General features: G+C 50.8%; 1 pseudogene; it reads right to left on the bottom strand.

The window, feature by feature from the left end:
- Positions 1-7,071: 7,071 nt before the first annotated feature.
- On the bottom strand, positions 7,072-10,134 carry LOC127339309 (LEAF RUST 10 DISEASE-RESISTANCE LOCUS RECEPTOR-LIKE PROTEIN KINASE-like 2.4; annotated as a pseudogene).
- Positions 10,135-10,767: the final 633 nt, after the last annotated feature.

The following is a 10,767-nucleotide window of genomic DNA, read 5'->3' as shown; positions in this document are numbered from 1 at the left end:
ATAAATATTAACTTTTTAATTTTATATTATAATTAATTTTTTATTTTTTTAAATATTTTTTTTGCCAAACCTAAAACCTGAAAATTTGAAAATTCGGATGTAACTTTTTCCCAGGATTTTTTTGATATATTATACGTTTTTTTCTGACGTCGTATGCAAAAGTTATTGCGGTTTTTTAATTTCTCCGAATAGTAGGTTGCATAACATCCAAGAATCTAAAAAAAAAATTTTTTTTTGAATTTTCTATCATTTTCTTTTGTATTTTACAAAGCAAAAAAAGGCGATCCGGGGGGGGGGGGGGGGGGTGCAGGATGCGTGGGGAGTGAAAAATGCGGAACGGTTGGTGTCCCCAACCGCGACTAAAGGTTTTTTCGCCGGCCGCATCCTTCCATACCCCTTTAGTCCCGGTTGGTGTTACCAACCGCGACTAAAGGGGTACCCTTTCGTCTCGGATGGAGCATTAGTCGCGGGTTGCCTCCCGAACCGTGACTAAAGCCCCCTTTAGTCGCGGTTCGAATATTTCCACGACTAATGGGGCTGGACGGAAGCCCTTTTTTCTACCAGTGCTTCCTGCCTCCTCTGACCTCTCCGTCGACGGGTGTTCCTCGGGGGCTCCCCGACTATCATTTTTTTCGCCGAACATTGATAGAAAAAGAAGGTTATATGTATAAGTTCGAGGTTGGACGAACACCACGCCGTACAACTCGATCCAAGAAAGAAAAAACTAGTCTAGGGGAGCAGAAGGTGCACACCCCAGGCTCCCGCGTCCGCCCATTGCCGCGCCTCCGCCACGATGTCGCTGAACAGGGTTGTCACCGAAGGCCGCGCGTTGTCAAAGACCGCCGCGTTTCGATGCTTCCATATCCACCATGCCGTAAGCATGATAATCGACGAAGTGCCTTTGCGCAACTGGCGAGGAGCGGTCCGCACCACCAGCGACCACCACTCCGCGAAGTCGCCCTCAGCCGTGGGAGGGCCTGAAGTGGATCGAATCCACAGCACCTCAAACCAAACCATCCTGAAGAATGAGCAGCCTGTGAGTAGATGGCGCATGGTCTCCGTTGACTGGTCACAGAGCGGGTAGTTGGGGGTATGCGGCAACCCCCGTCTGGCCAGCCTCTCCCCCGTCCAACATCTGTCAAGACAGGCCAGCCACAAGAAGAATTTCACCCTCGGCGGCGCCCAGGATTTCCAGTTCAGCTTCCAGAAGCCTGCGATTATCGCCCCTTGAAAGAGGGCATCATAGCAAGAACTGGAAAGTACTGGCCATCCGTCGTCCAGCGCCAAATCATCCTGCCCGGATCCGCCGAAAGTTGGGTGTCCCTGAGCGGGCTCCACAGCTCCACAGCCATAGTGCCAGAGCGCTCGGTGCCCCCACTATATCAGCGATCTACGTGCGGTCCATCAGGGCTTGGCGGATCATGCGCGCCTTTCTCGGCGCTTCGGTACCTGCGCATACACCTCAGGCGCCACCTCCTTCATGGCTTTGCCGTCGAACCACCTGTCCTCCCAGAAAAGGGCGGATTCCCCATTCCCGATCACCATGGTGGTGGAGACCGCGAAGGCATCCAGCTCCGTCTTCGAGAAGTTCATGTCCAGCCCGCGCCAAGGTCGCAGGGGGTCAGTATGCATCCTCCAGATCCACCTCACCCTTAGGCTGGTAGCAGTGCGAGCCAGGTCCGGAATCCTGAGGCCCCCAAGCCGTAGAGGTCGACAGACCCGTGCCCAGCTGACATGGCAGTGCCCCCCATTGGCATCGGCTCTGCCGGCCCAGAGGAAACCCCTCAGGATTTTGTTGACCTACTTCAGGACGGTTTTGTTGACACCTAACACCATCAGCTGGTGCAGCGGGATAGCTGCGAGGACCGAGCGAATAAGTGTCAGGCGTCCCGCCCTGGGCATCATGGCCGCCCTCCATGTGGGAAGTTTGTCGGCAAGCCGGTCCACCAGTGGCTGGAATGAGGCAGCCGTCAGCCTCCTGATGGACAGTGGTATGCCGAGATACTTCACCGGGAACGGCGCTAGCTGACATCCCATGAGCTCAGCAGCGCCAGAAGCTTCATCATCCGAGCACCCGATCGGGGATACCGAGCACTTGGCGAAATTGGTATGCAGCCCTGATGCCATCCCAAAGAGCTCCAGGATGCCGCGAACAGCTCACAGTCCCGTCTCGTCTGGGTTGCAGAAGATCACCACATCGTCCGCATAGAAGGAGACCGATGTCATTAAGTCTCGTCATGCAAGGCGCCTCAAGACCCCCAACTCAGTGGCCTTTGCCAAGATCTTGTTGAGCGAGTTCATCACCATCACGAACAGCGATGGCAACAGGGGGTCTCCCTGTCTCAGACCCCTCCGATGCCAGATGGGGGGGCCTGGCTCGCCATTGAGCAACACCCTAGTACTCGCAGTGGATAGGAGGATGGAAACCATCTCGCGAAACCTCGGGCCAAACCCAAGTTTGCGCAGGGCCTCCAGAAGGAAGCCCCACGAAATAGAGTCGAAGGCGCGAGCAATATCCAGCTTGAGCATCACCCTCGGCTGCTTCTCCCGATGGAGAAATCTAGGTGTCTGCTGGACCAACATAAAGTTGTCGTGGATGCAACGTCTGCGAATGAACGCGCACTGGTTGCGATCCACTAGCGACTCCACCCTGGGGGCCAGACGGGTAGCCAACGTCTTCGCCACCAGCTTGGCGAAGATGTGGATGAGGCTAATCAGCCGGTAGTCACCCAAAAGCCGCCGCATCCGGGCGCTTAGGTAGCAGGGTTAGTAGGGCCTGGTTAAGGCCCTGGAACCCGCGCCCGCACATCGTGTACATCTTGTCAAAGGCAGCCATGAAATCACCCTTGACCACGCTCCAGCATTTCTGCAGGAACTCAGCCGTGAAGCCGTCCGGTCCTGGCGCCTTGCCCGTCGGCAGTCGCCGAACCACCTCCCAAACCTCGTCCTCGGTGAATGCTACCTCGAGCTCGGATAGGTCCTCTGGGTGTGAGTCCAGGAAATCTAAGTCCAGCGAGTGCAGCCTATCAACCGAGGTGCCCAGCAAGCCCTCAAAGTGTGAGAAAGCCGCTTCAGCCATGGACGCATGATCAGAGATGACCGCGCCATCAACCTGCAGGCTATGTATCACATTCTTCTATCGTCTCCACGGTGCGGCGACACCTATGGAGGTAAGATCCATACCGTCTCGTCTAGGATGCGAACTTGCGAAGTGAACCTCTGCTTTCGCTCTCTAATGAAATCTTGGACTGCTGAATGGCAAACACTGAACAGTAACGTACCCTGCCCTAACCTCTGCAATTTCACGAACCAATTCCAGAATGCAATACCTATTGCCCCTGGAGCCGACGAAACTTGCATTTTCATTCCCTATATTTTAGTACAGTATAACGACTAGCCAAGTGCCCGCGTCGCCTTCAGCGGGCGGAGAATCGAGACCTATTTACGGAGGTCTGTACACGGTTGGAGGCTACGGCGAGGGATACTTTTTTCCTACATGGGTGGCAGCATAGTCTACGGATTGCAGCTCCACCCTCTCCTTAGGCGCTCTACAGTTCATCGTTTCAAGATGTTTTTCGCCTTTTTTTATGTTTTGTTCGTTCTGGAGACTTGAACAGCTGTGTGCATCCTGGTTATGCAGAGGCTGGATGTAATTGCTTTTCACAAAGTAATAAAGCATCCTTTATCGAAAAAAAAAAGTGCCCGCGTCGCTGCGGAATGAACATATGGGTGTGTATGGTATGTAAGTAATTGAATTTCGTTAAAAAGAAGTATCGTGAGCTCATGGAAATAAATTTATGGTAGTTTTGTGTCGCCACATTTTGTTTGTCCACCCTTTACTCTCTAACCGATCTGTTTGACATGGCCTATGCGAGGTTATAGAGATTTATTTTTGACAGTCGGTTATGGAGAATTCCATTGCACTTCCTGCAAATTGAGGCTTTTACTTTTGACAATGCGGCAGCAACAATGATTGTGCATGTGAGGAAGAAAAGAGAGCGACGTGGTTTGTCCTCTACCAAGTTAGGGTTAAAGGTGAAGGGCATGCTAGCCGAAGAAGTGGATCTCTTATGACACATGACACTTCACAAACATCACCTCCGTCCCCACGATTTAGGGGCCCGGTGCGACTTATAAAATAGGACTATTTTTATCAAACTAAATAACTAGTAAAATGAAATCATATGTTTACTCAATTATATAAGTTTAGAATGTGTTATTCCGTACAATGCTCGGAAATATATCACGTATTCATTCTAAGTGAGTGAAATATAGCGCTAACGTAATAACGAACCTCGTGCTCTACAGAAAAGCATCATATGTCTGGTATTTTTGAAATAAAAAATTTAATCATATCTTTGTAATTAATATTCTCTGATACATCGTTCTCAACTGCTAATGCCACCAACACATTGAGTCTTTCTTGTATCAAATTAAAAGTTATGTAGGATTTCAACAACTTGAATTTAGAAAAAGCTCATTTCCAACGAAGGCCCAGACTGCCAATGTGATTTGTGGCCACCAGAGTCCACTCCACGCTGTGGTGTTGGGCTGGCACCGCAAATCTTCTCGCTCCATGCCAGTGTGCCGATGCGGAGGATCTTTGGTCTGGCGTTCCACACTGATGGCAACCCAAGTGGTGTAGTTCCTGGTGTCGACGTTAGTGGATGTGACTGAATATCTTTCCTTAGCTGCGGTAGAGAAGACAGGACTCGATTGAGTTTTACAATTTTAGAGCAGGTCTTTCTTGTAAAATTTAAGAAATATTTTGTTACTTCGCTATTTGTCCGGGGGTCTCTTCGTAAATTATCCTCGCGTGTTATGCCAGTGCCGAAGACTTTGTGAGGTGAACTACTTGTTTGATGTGCGTGACAGCGTGAGGTGACAAATTGAGCCATTCTACCTGCTTCCTGGAAGGAGGTCTCAACAGGAACAACGTAAGAGAAGAGCACAAAGTCCAGTTTGATGTATTCAGTGGAACTTTCACTGAATACCGTCAAAGATGGGGCACACTTCCAGAAGTCCTTGCCCACGAACTCAGGTTGGTGCTGCCGTCCACTGATTTTTCGTGGCTCATATGGACCAGAGGTGGCGATGATCCTTTTGCTCACGGAAATGGACCGCAGCGACTCTGCAGTCAAACTCTCGTCCCGGTTTTCTTCTACAACAAAAATGATTCGGACGGTAGAGAAGCTCTATCGACAGAAGAAGTTCTACAACAAAAATGATTGCTCTTGTCTCGGCTTCTCATAGAAGACAAATACCAGTAGAAGCTGAATATAAGATCACAGAAAAATAACACGTTCCCCAAACCGTCCCCCAAAGGGATTTGGGGCGCGCCGGACAGAAAATGCGTTCCAACCGCGTCCCCCAAAGCCCATTTTTGTCCGGCGCGGCCCGATACGGTGTCCGGCGCCCCGAGCCCGTCCCCGTCCCACAGGGGACGCACCGGGGACGCCGGACACAACGAAAAGCGAGGCGGGGAGTGGTGGGCCCGACCCGTCAGCGGCACAGGAAGGCTAAAACCCCGTCGCCTACCTTTGGTCAAGCGACGTTAATGGCGTCCCTGTTTTCCCAGGCGATGCAGGGACGCGTCTCGTCGTGCATGGCCGCGTGGCCGTCCGCGCCGGAGTTATTGTGTGCAACCACCCGCTGCCGCCGCTGTTTTAAGACGCCCTGCAGTTCTCGCCGCTCATAATCCTTCTCGTCGCCGCCGCCTCCCCCTCCCAGATCTTCTCATCGCCGCTAAAAAAATGTCGAGCTCGTCCTCCCGCAAGATCGTCGCGGCGAACGGCTTCGGCCGCGGCAGCCTCACCGTGGCGGAGGCGTGGGCGCTGTACCACGCCCGGTATCCAGTCCCGCCGGACATGCGGCTGCCAAGCAGCGGCGGCTGGAAGATGGCCGTGAACGGCATTGGCGTTCCGCCGCCGCCGAAGCCGAAGACGGACCAATGGAGGGACGCCATCAAGGCCCGTCGGGCTCAACTCACCGCCGAGGAGCGGTTGGATCCGACATGGGCGGTCAACGACAACGACGCCTGGTGGACGACGTACTTCCGCGGCCTCCGCAACGGCGTTCCGGGGCGTTCTGGGGCGTTCCGGGGCGCACCCTCGAGAACGTCATCCGCGGCCTCCGCAACGGCGCTCCAAGGCTGGAGATGCCGTCGTCGCCGCCGCCGTCTCCTCAATGGCAGCCGAGGAGGACGACGTACTCGTCCTCCTCGCACTCTTCTTCCTCGGGACCGGCGCGATCGACGCCGTCCTCGTCGTACCGGTCGGCGCCCTACACCGTCCCCAAACGGGAGGTCAAGGAGGAGCCGGCGACGCCCGTCAACACGAGGCGTGGCGGCAGCGGCAGCGGGCGGCAGCAAGGGAGGCGCGGCGGCGCCCTCCTCATCCCGAAGCCGGAGGTGAAGGAGGAGCCGGAGGAAGCGTCACAGGCGGCGCTGCTGGCGGAGTACGAGCGGCAGCAGCGGCTCATCGCCAGCAGCGACGACCCCGACGACTGCCCAGGGCTGCGGGCGGCGTTCTTGGCGTCCATGGACGACAAGGACGCCTGGAGGGGCGACCTGGACGCGGCGATCGCCATGTCCATCCGCGACTCCGGCAAGCCGCTGGTGGACCTCACTGACGACGGCGAGGCAGGACCAAGCGGCTTGGTGAAGGACGAGCCCGTCGACGAGCGCGTCAAGCAGGAGGTCGTCACCGACGAGATGTACAACTTCCAGCAGTACTACGACGCCTCCGGCCGCCGCAAGTGGTTCTAGATTAGGTTTAGTTTTAAAGTTAGTCAAATTTCGTTCGAATCTACGTAAGTTTGGACGAATCTAATCGAATCTAGTTAAATTTAAAATTTGCGAAATTTTGTTTGGGGGACGCGACTGGGGAGCGACGTCCCCCAAACGCGGCACGAACGAAACACGTCCCCCAAACGCTCAATCCGGCGCGGTTTGGGGGACGGTTTGGGGGACGCGGCTGGAGATGCTCTTAGCACTACTCCGTATTGTGTCCAAAGTAAAAGCAAGCAAATGATTTGCATAAAATCAGGGAATAAGAAGTTCTAACATAGGTATTACAAAGTTTCTGCATAGGTATTACAAAGTATAGAGAGAAACATGGAAAGATTATTTCGGACTCCGTACAACAAAAAACATAACTTTGAATGTTTCAAAGCTAAATAAGTGGATCGCCTCCTCGGAATAATTACATCAGTTGCATGTATGTATCTCTTCGCTCACCTCCTCCTCGGAGATTGCAGTAAGCTCCGAGAAGAAATGGTAAGAATCTGCTATGTCGGTATCCTCATCATCGCAGAAAAATGGCCTGGAAGGCACCTCCAAGCCATTGACACCACCTTGAAGCATGTCTATGACGTCGCTCATCGTCGGCCGATCATGGGACTTCATCTGGATGCAGCAAAGCCCAACAAGACACAACTTCCACTCCAGCTCATGCATCTCAGCTGCTGCAGAAGATATCTCATCTTCCTCTTCTTGCTTCTTTAGCCTGTCATACACCCATGACGGATAGTATGCCTGACTCGAGTTCGCTGCATTCGGGTCAGAGTTCCTACGTCCTCCAGCCATCTCCAGCAGCAACATCCCGAAGCTGTAAACGTCGGATTTGCTCGATATGACGCCAAAGCTCCGGGATATCATTTCAGGAGCTATGTAGCCGACAGTTCCCCGTAGAACACTCAGTGGCACAAAACTGTTATTCTTTGCGTAAAGTTTGGCGAGACCGAAATCAGCAACTTTGGGAACAAAATTGGCATCAAGAAGAATGTTGTGTGCCTTGATGTCGAAGTGTACAATTTGCATCTCACATCCCTGATGGAGGTAGTTGATCCCCCGGGCAATGCCCAAAGCAATCTCAATGAGCTTGTCCCAAGACAAAATCTTCTCGGCGGAGAAAATGTACTTGTCAAGAGAACCTTCAGGCATGTACTCATAGACTAGCGCCCTCCTCATATCCTCGGATCAGAACCCCACTAAACGAACCACATTGACATGGTGAATCCTGCCGAGCGTGGAGACCTCACTGATGAAATCTTCTCCATTACAATTGGAGTTACCCTCTAGCATCTTGACCGCGACATGGACATCGCCTGGGAGTAGCACTCCCTTGTACACGGAGCCGTAGCCCCCTTGGCCCAATTTATCTCTGAAATGGCCGGTGATTGCAGTGATGTCTGTGTAGGCGTACCTCACTGGTCCGATCATTTGTTGCATCCGGAGGAACCTTTCAACTGCATCAATTATGATCCTTGTTTTCCAGTACTTGTGGGCAAGGAAGATTAATACAGCCAAGGGTGCCAGTACAAATCTGCAGAGACCTTCCCAAACAAGTCGACAAACATGCATAAGTTGGCCAGCCACATAATGTAGGTATGATTGTCAAGGTGATGGTTAAAGGTAGGCAATTATCACATACCAAAAAGGAACTCGAGGACATCAATAGAATATATTATGGTTTCAGAACTGAATAATAGCCCTTGTCATATTGGGTGACCATGCTCATAAGGATATAAACAGCTTATGAATTGATTTCCCGTAAAGAAAATAGCACGAAACCAGTGCATCGCTATTGGATCGGAGATAAGCTTCTTGAAGTAGCTGCAATCCAGAATTGTAGAGAAAATGATTTATGAGAAGGGCACAATTCTTGTATACAATTATAAAAAAACCAAATTCGGGAGGAAATGGGCTCACCTTGTTGAGTTTATCACGCATTTGTCGATAATCTCAACCTCGAGGAATCTCTATGAACGCGAAAAGGAAACTTGACTGTAAATCCCATCCTTATGAATTCCATGATATCATCATAACTTGCATTCTGTTTGAAGAGATACAATTCCGTACCAATGGGAATCATGTTGACGACTCGACAAGAAGGTTGGAGATATTCGATCGTGCACGACTGCATGCTAGCCAGGGCATAAACATGTGAATTCTTTGCACTCAGGCAAGCAACAGATTTGTACAAACTATTGTTCGCTATTACTCGTGAACAATTAACAAAGCATGCCCAAGGGGACTCAGTATAGAAATCCACAAGGCCATCTGAATCAGTTATTCCCTCCTGTGGGAAAGAGTAGTAAGGAAGAGAGCAGCTTCTGTTTGTATCCAAGTTGGCGTTCACAACCCGGAAAGACGAACTGTTGTAGTCGATGGTAGCCACATAGTATGCTGTATTGCTGATGAGAATTCTAGCCTTACTATCGCTGCAAACCAGGTCGTGTGACTGAGAGCCGCACTCAGGTGGATCACCTCGCCGGCGGAAAGGAGACCGGACATGTCGGAGATAACCACAAGAGAAACTCGGGCATCCATCCCCTCCCTCAACATCTGCTGCAAAAATTGAAAGCACAAATAGGACTGTAAAGGCTTGCAAGGTAATGGAACGATGAAATGCACCCTGTTCGCCATGACAGCTTTGCAGATTGATATTCTAGGTTTGCCGCAAAAAAAGGTTGATAATCCTAGGTATGGAGAAGGAATACTACTTATTTAGACGACACAGGTCTTATATGATTGGTACACTGTAGGATGTAGAGAAAAAAGTTAGTGGAAAGGAAGATTTTCCCAACCTGTCCTGCCCTAGCTACTCAGTGAAAGGATATTTGGATTCGGTAGGTATCACAGTGCAGTACAGTTAGAACGCTGTACACATAGCTATCGGTACTGGAATTTCCAAGCAGTGACCTATTTGACTATTTCTATGGAGTACCAGATCGTGGATTATATCCAGTCCTAGCCCTAACTACTCAGTGAAAGGATATTTGGAATAGGTACGTATCACTCTAATCGGTACAACATGTACAGCTGGAATCAGTACAGCGTGAAGCAGTGGAATTTCCATGCAGTCCACGGAGTCTTCGGTCGCACTTGGATGGCTAGAGCACGGTAGGGGGTGCATGAGCAGTTGGAATTCGTCCACCACAATTTAAGTGTGTCGCTATCAGACCACCTATCGTAATAGGCCACTTGTGATGCCTTTTTTTCTATATACCTGCAGCGGTTTGCTTGCCGTCATATCTTCCTCTTCCTCTCCGTCTCTATTACAGCAAGATGTGTAAATTCCTTCTCACAGCCCTCCTACTTTCTCTTATCAACCACGAAACCGGCTTGGCCATGGCCTGGGACGATCAAGATTTCTTCAGGTACTGTCCACCATCCAAGTGCAGCAAACATGGCCCAGAGATTAGATTTCCTTTCCGGCTCAAGGCCAGCAATACATCATGCGGCAAGCCCTGCATGGAGTTAGCATGCTCCGGCGAAGACACCATCCTAGTTCACCCACTTCTTGGCAGTTGGCCCATGCAAGGTAATCGACATATATTACAATCGTCGTCTCATTAAACTTGTCCCGCTTGCAGCCTTGTCTCCCTGCCCACTCCAGAAACTCATCTCGAAAACCATCCCACCAGTTCAAATCGCCTATGATGGCCACTACCCGCACGGGGCCCTTTGTGACATATATAATGAGATGTACGCAACCCTTGTATGCTGCTCGCGAGAATTAACGCCAAGCATTTTTTTTTTTGAAAGAAAGGCAAAAGATTTGCCTTAATTCATTAAATAAGGAGAAGACATAGAACAAAGTTTTAGGATTACAACTCCAACGAGACAAAAGCCTACTCTCCCGAAATCAAAAGACCCAAATGTTTCGCACCGGCAACTACCCAAGTTCTAGCTTCCAACTTAATTCTATCGAAGATGATGGTTGGCATAGTGCTCTTGTTCTTGAAGGTTCTCGCATTCCTCTC

This window comes from Lolium perenne, chromosome 3, assembly GCF_019359855.2.
Source record: "Lolium perenne isolate Kyuss_39 chromosome 3, Kyuss_2.0, whole genome shotgun sequence".
Lineage (NCBI taxonomy): Eukaryota > Viridiplantae > Streptophyta > Magnoliopsida > Poales > Poaceae > Lolium > Lolium perenne.
This window is presented reverse-complemented; position numbering and strand designations above follow the sequence as displayed.